Source organism: Apium graveolens, chromosome 7 (assembly GCF_009905375.1).
Source record: "Apium graveolens cultivar Ventura chromosome 7, ASM990537v1, whole genome shotgun sequence".
Lineage (NCBI taxonomy): Eukaryota > Viridiplantae > Streptophyta > Magnoliopsida > Apiales > Apiaceae > Apium > Apium graveolens.
The window spans coordinates 131,101,843-131,109,548 of NC_133653.1; positions in this window are offsets into that span (position 1 = coordinate 131,101,843).

Here is a 7,706-nt window from a genome sequence, read left to right on the forward strand (position 1 = left end):
CATCAACCACATCCATCAGCACATAATCAGGTGAAGCCTTCTTCTTCTATAGCAAAGAGGACTAAGACAGTACCTCAGGCACAACAGAAAAGGCTTAGAAAGCTAAACTCTGATGATCCTACTCCCAGAGTCTCTCCACCAGCTAAGAGACTTAAAAAGTAAAGAGCAAGGAGGGCTGTAGAAGAATCAACCTCTGAAGAAGAAATGGAAGCAGCAGCTATGGAAGGGGGTCAGGAATCTCTGATCCCACAAGAACCTACTGTAGTTGAATCTCTTCCAAGTGCTGAGCCAGAACTTCATGAAGCTCACAAATCTCTAATCCATGAGCCAGAGACTACTCCAATGTCTACACCTCTCATGTCTCCAATAATCTCTCTAGTACATGCTGCAAACCCAGACACAAGTGCTGAAATTGATATCAACGAATTGGATGTGCCTTTGGTCTTGTATCTGGAAGCTCCATCCACTTCATATCTTTCTCAGCACACTCCACCAGCAACTCCATTTCTAGATGCTGATGACCATGTAGATGAATCTTCTATTGCTTCACATACAATTATTTTATCACAAGATGCTGATACTGAAGATTCTGTAAGTTCTGTTGAAATAAATACTGAAAATACTGGTGAAGCTGCTACTAATATAAATGCTGATGCAGCTGGTCCTTCTGGACATGCACCTCCACAAACAGTTTCTAAAGCTGATTTGATTAAGAAGTTTGTGAGAAAGGATGCACCAGTTCCTTGGAGTGAAACTAACAGAGGAAGAGAATGGATCAAGGAGTGGAACAAAGTTGATTTTCTTCCTACTACAGATATTCTTGCGAAGCACCTCCCTAAAGCTGATGAAATGCTGATGAATGATGACTTCAAAGCACAGCTCAGAGTTACTGCATTGAGTACCAGGAACCTTCAAGGTCAACACTCAATAACTCAAGTCAAGGTGGACAAACTTCAAGATACACCGACTAAGCAAACCATGAATTTCACATTGGACAAGAAAAGGTTTTTTAAGCCATCCTTTGAACGCATTGAGTATATTGAAAAGACTCAAGAAAAGCAGAAAGCTCAACTATCTAATATTTTAAAGAATCAAGCTTCTCAACAAGACCAACTTAATGAAATCCAAAACTCTATGGAATTGCTTATCTCCCTTCTTCTACCAGATGATGCCAAAAAGGGGGAGAAAGTGATTAAGTCCAAATGCAAAACTGATCAACCACTGAAGGGTAAGGATGATGATAATGAAGACCAGGGAAACTCTGAAAGGAGTAGAGATCTAAGTCAAGGAAGGGGTTCTTTATCAAGGGAAGCCAGAACTCAAGTCAAAGAACAAGTTCTGATACTAAAATGATGAGTTCTGATGAACAAACTCTGAAACTTGATGAAGAGATCTCCAAAATGTTGTTCCTAAAGGACAATCCAGGCATGGATATTAAAAGTATGAAGGAAGAAGAGATTAGACTGAAAGCTGAAAATGATAAATCTAAGTAAAAGTCTAAAACTCAAGTCACAGTAAAGAAACCACCTAAGCCTAAGGGCATTGTGATCAAAGAGAGTACAGATACTGAGGCATCTAAGGCCAAGTCCAAATCACAGGTGGAAGTTGATCCTAGATTCAAGGGTAAGGCAAAAGTTGATGAACCTGTAAAGATATATATGCCAACCATGGATCTGGAAGTAAATGCTGATGAAGATACAACTCTGATTTTGAAGGAGAAAAGGAATATTCAAGCAACCTCTGACAGAGCTCAAGTTATCTTGACATCAGAAGAAAAGGAAACCTCTGACATTACTCATGTTAAATCCTCAACAGTTCTACTACCTGGATTTATTAAAGCTCAATAATCTGCTTAACCTATGAAGACTTCAACAAATGTTTTTAAGGGTAGATTGCTCTAAGGGAAGGAAGCTAGAGATAAAACAGGACTGGGTAATGCTGATGAGAAAAGAGTAACCAACTCTACCTCAAATCCTACATCTCTTTCTGAACCAGGAGTAGGGACAACTCCAGAAAGACTAAATCAATTGGAATCTGTACAGATTGTTTACAACTCCAAGCTGAAAGAAGACATAATGCTTTATTTTATGACATATGGGAGAGTATTCCAGATAAGAAAGAATGCAATTCGGTTGAAGTATTATGAAGAACTGCAACATGTTTTATTTCTACTTCAAGTGAAGAACAGGTCAACAAATGGTGCTGCCAGTTACTTAAAATCTGATATTCAAAGGCAGAAGAAACTTTACTCTGTAAAGTCTGACAAATCATACTATCCAAAGTATAGAGCTCACAATGGTGAATTAGTTGAGATGAAGCCCAATACTGCCAAGATCACTACTTTTATGGGTATTAAGGGTGTTGAATTTAATCTGGAGTCTGAGAAAGCTTATCTGATCAGATTGGATCAGGAAATAAGGAAAGCAAAGATTAATGATCTCAGGGTAGCTATCTTTCAGACAGGAGAAGATACAGCTGAACTTAAAGATGCTAAAAGGAGGATGATAAATGAACTTGAATATTCTGAGATAACTCTTTTGAAAAATTATCTTAGAACAACTCCTGACATTCAAGAGATCAAACACTAAAGCCATGTCAAAGACTACAACTGTTAAATTTTGAAGGATATACAGGCTAAAGCTGATATCAGACTTTAAGGATGGTAAAAGCTACAAAGACTGTGAGTTGTAGTTATCTAGTCAAATTCTCATATGCATTTGTACTTAATGTTTTTGACATCATCAAATATCTATTGACCTTATATATTATGCTAATTTACAAGTTTGTGGAGATTGTTAGATATATTTGTGATGTCATGTCTAATAATGATTTGTGTTTAGTTTTCAAATCTTGACTAACAGGTCAAATCAGGACTTAACTGGAAATCAGTACTTATACTGAAGTTAGAACTTAAGATATCAAAACTTAAGTTATCAGAACTTAAGATATTAGAAGATATTCATCAGGAGATAATATCAGCACTTAAGAAGACTTTCAGATAAGGAAGGCGGCTGATTGAAGGAAAAGAAGATTAAGACTAACACAAGAAGAGATATGCATGGAGAAGAATTCTACGAAGAATAGAAGACTTGGAAGAAAAGATAACTAATTGATATATTTTAGGATGCAAAATTATATTCGATATCGATTAGAGGATTATCTTGTAACCGTGTGGTATAAAAACACAGCATAGGGTTTACACTAGAAGTGTTATCATTATCGAGAATATTATTCATTGTAACCCTAGCAACTCTCATCATATTTGTTCATCACTGAGAGAGAACGGTTCCATTGCAATACTGTTTTATTAATAAGATTATTCTTTGTTGTCACGCCCCCAACTTGAACAACAAAATAAATATAGCTATTACAAAATTTTAAAAGAAATAATACAACCAAATCCAAGATCTTACAGTTTAGGGTTTGGAACAGCCCAACACTACCAACTATTACATCTGATTTTAAAAAAACCTGAGTCCTCACACAAACTACTATCACTTATTCTACCTGAGCTCGAACATAAGCATCAGCATCACAGGTCTTACGGGCAGTCTGCATGAATCTAACCATAGCTGCTAGCTGTAATATCAGGGTAAAGCAAGGAGTGAGCCAAATGCTCAACAAGTGCTAACAGTATGATACAAAACATAAATTGAGATATACATTAAAGAATGACAATGGAAAGACATAACCAATGATAACGAGAGATAAAACTATGCGCGATGGCATCATTTTGCTTGTATCAAAACAATTTTAAAATCATGTCTTAATCAAAATCATTTTATGACGCTACGGATTACAGCCGGTGATCAGCCGCGAAGTAATCCCGAACCTCGCTGGTTTCTAAAACATTAATGGGAATCCCTAGGCAACATTTAAGCCTAATATAAGTGTGGAAATGACTCGTGTCTCAGTCCAGATCCACCATTCAAAGAAAACATTTATCCCCCTTTTGGACTGAAAACCCATATTTTATTTATTTCAAAAACACTGATGCCGAATTATAACTAAAATCTCTTTTTATAGTAAACATTTTTATCAAGGAATTATAGATTTACTCGAGACATGGGGAAAATGATACTAACTCTCAGGGCCATGATTCACAAAACTTTACTCTATTAGGGTAACTAAAAGGTTTTCATATGTCAAAACTTTGACAAGAAAATTTAGTGAGGCTAATGGATAATATAAAGGGGTAATGCCAAATTGGGCTTAAAGCAATGGTTTCTCGTCAAGGTACATGTATTGGATAATCAAGAAGATAAGCTTCATGAATACTAAGGGTGTTAAGGTATGAAGAAATGATCTTTAACTCAGGATATATCAGAATTGTCAAGCTTTAGGATAAGAAAGAGGGATATCAATCAATGAGGAATCACTTTGATAAATATCTGGCTTTCAGGATTCAAGGTAAGTTTCTATAGGGATTCAAGTATCAGGATGAGATATCAATACTTAGGAATCATCAGCATGTTAATCAAGAGGATCAATCAAGTAATATAACAACTCTTCATTTTATCATGGCATTTAAATATCATGAAAAAGACTTTTGAACTACTTGCAATACGTACTCGAGGGTTCATGGAATCTCTATATAACTCAAAGATAAACAAAAGATACACTTGATTTAAATATATCAAAATGACTCAGGATAATTACATCGATATATATGAACTATTTACGGTAAATACGAAGGTCAAGTTGAATCACTTGCCTTGAGAAAGGCTGGTCTGGTCTAACTGTTAGGAGCAACAACTGGAGCTTCACTCGACCTTTATGGCAAGTTTTTCCTCGTCTCGAGATCCTACATAAATAATATTAATCCTCATTATAATATATTCTTACCATCTTAACCTATTTACAACCCGAAATTTAACACGGATGGCACTTAGGCCTATATGCACTTAATTTTATATTCACTTTTAAATTACAAATTTTCACACATAGCCACATAATCACATATCATATATTAATAACATCATATATATCATAATACAACACTAGGCTTGGATGATCTCGACTCACAACTTAAGTCACTTGGTCGCTAAACTAGACAAAGTCTTCTAATTTTTGCTTCCGAACTCGATGTGCCTTTACTAAACTATCCAAAACCTATTGACCCTCACTTGTGCCTTTTGCTCTACTGACCTTATACTATCTTACAACTATGGTGGTCGACCTAATATTCACTCCTAAGTGTTCTAAAACTATGTGATAAGTGAAAGTGCTCACTGGTGCAAAATTTCAGAATGACAACTATGGTTTCTTGAGTGCATTAGACACTCTTAAACTACAATTTTCCCTTCAAAACTTTTACACAAGACTCTCCTGACCTATGGGCATCTCACAAACTTGATGTGGCTCAAGGGCCTGGCTTGGGCCTTCTTGGGCCTAAGCTAAATGTCCAAGGTTCCCCTGTTTTCTGGGCAGAAAACGCCCTGACTTGAATTAACTTGCGACACATGGTTCTAACTCATATCCTATGAACTATGGTTGGAAAAACTTCTCTGACGCTCCCTCTAACTAAGGCCCAACAGGGCCTAATGAGGGCCTACCCATGACATGGTCAAATCTCCCTATTTCTAAGTTGTAACAAAACTGTCCCCTGCTGGACATATTTTGTTGTTCTACTTGTGCACCTAACCAAATGACATGCAAACCTCCAACCAACTCCTAAAACCTTTTATATACTCCCAATACTAACTTCTGGTGGCTTGGGCCTCAAAGTGCACATTAATGACATGGTCAAAACTCACTCTAAACCTCAGAGTTCTAAACTGATTTTCTGCAGAAACTTTAACTCTCCTTTCTCCAAGGTTTTGACTTGACAAACTCAACTACCAACAACCCAATACTCAAACCAAGACTTAAACATGGTAATCTACTGAACTAACTCCCTTATTCTCAAAATAACCTTGGGTGAGATCATCCTTACCTAAGGTACAATTTTGGCAAAACAAAAGAAACTACACTTCACAACTCACAAATCTTCAGGCTTTTGAAACAACAAGATATGCATTTTTATTAAAAGATAACCACGAATTATTACCATGCAACAAGAAGCATAAATCAATATTAACACATTATTCCTAATGAAATTAAATCTCACTAACAAAATCTTTCCAAATGATCAAAATCGTATAATATTCTAAGAGAAATCCACATGCATGCATGTCTTCGGGTTTTGCAAACCAAAATAACATATTTTCTACATATATTCTATCATAAAATTGACATGCAAGCCTAGCATAAGCTATACCTAGATGATCACTTAGCATGCAAGGAGTTTTATCAAATTTTCACCACAAAATTCAAGTCATTATCACATAAACATGCAAAAATTGATTTAAGCAACAAGAATAGTCTTAAGGACCATTAATTCGGCTCCCATATGGTCATGGCCGAATGAAATGGATGGGAATGGCCATTTAATCATCAAGAGTTTCCCTCTCAAGACTTGGCACTTCTCCATTCCTTGTAGTCCTCTCAAAAACAACCCTAAACTCACAAGAATCAAGGTTGTATTTTGAGTTTCACTAAAACCTTTACATGCAACCTTTAAACTTAAACTTTTTACTCAACACTCTTTGAATTATGTATGATCAAGATATAGGAAGTAACCTTTACTTGATTGGAAAGTGGGAGCTTGAATTAAGAATGAAGAAAAGGGAGGGGGGTATGGATTCGGCCAAAAAGCCGAGAGGAGAAGGGAGAGCCGAGAGGAGGGGGGGAGGAAAGGAGGATTGTCGAAATGTTGGGGTGAAAGTGGGGTAATAATCATGTTAGTTTGGTTTTTATTTGACCAAAAGTGAGTGGATTTGAGATTTTACAAGAGTAACCTTTCAACATAGTTAGGTAGATTTGCATACAAGGACAAAGTGGTAATTTGGTTAGTAGAATGAAAGTGAGTGGGGTTGGAAATGTCTTCCTTGCCCCTTAGTTGAATTGGAAGAGTATTTGCATGCAAGGGTAGCCATGTAATTTGCTAATTATAACAAATAAAATTTGTAAAGATTTATTTTTATAAAATAAAATACAAGTTCAAAAATTATAAAATTTATGCCATAAAATAACTTGGATTTTTAGAGACTTTATAAAATCATTTTCAAAATTTGTGAACAAAATACCTTTTAAAGGAAAATTTTTCCAAGGCTTAGAATATTCCTTATAAATCAAAAATAATGCAATTAAATAAACTCTTGCTTTGAAAAATCATATACTACATAAAGCAAATTTATAATGCAGAAATTTTTCACTCACACCAACGTACAATCATTGAATATATTTGCATTCGGCTTTATAATTACACCAAATTCACAATTAATATTACATAAAATGTCGGTCATAACATTTGTTACATACTTGTGTTCTTAATTCGATTTGATTGTACTATACACTATATTCAACCCCCTTCTACAGTGTGTGTGACCTAACATAAACATCCATATATCAACACCAATCATCAGATAATTCACCAAAATTCACATAATAATCACATAATAATTATTTATTGATAAAAAAATTACCCGCTATGTCCCGGATATTACATATGTCCATGCTCAAATTTCTAAAGTTCAAGGTATAGAATCCTTCTATGATGAAGCCTGGAAAAAGAGCAAGGAGAAACTAGATTTTAATTTGGTAGAAGGACTTTCAAAGGATGTGGATTCGATGGATGATGAGTGTTATCTGTCGAATGATCAAAA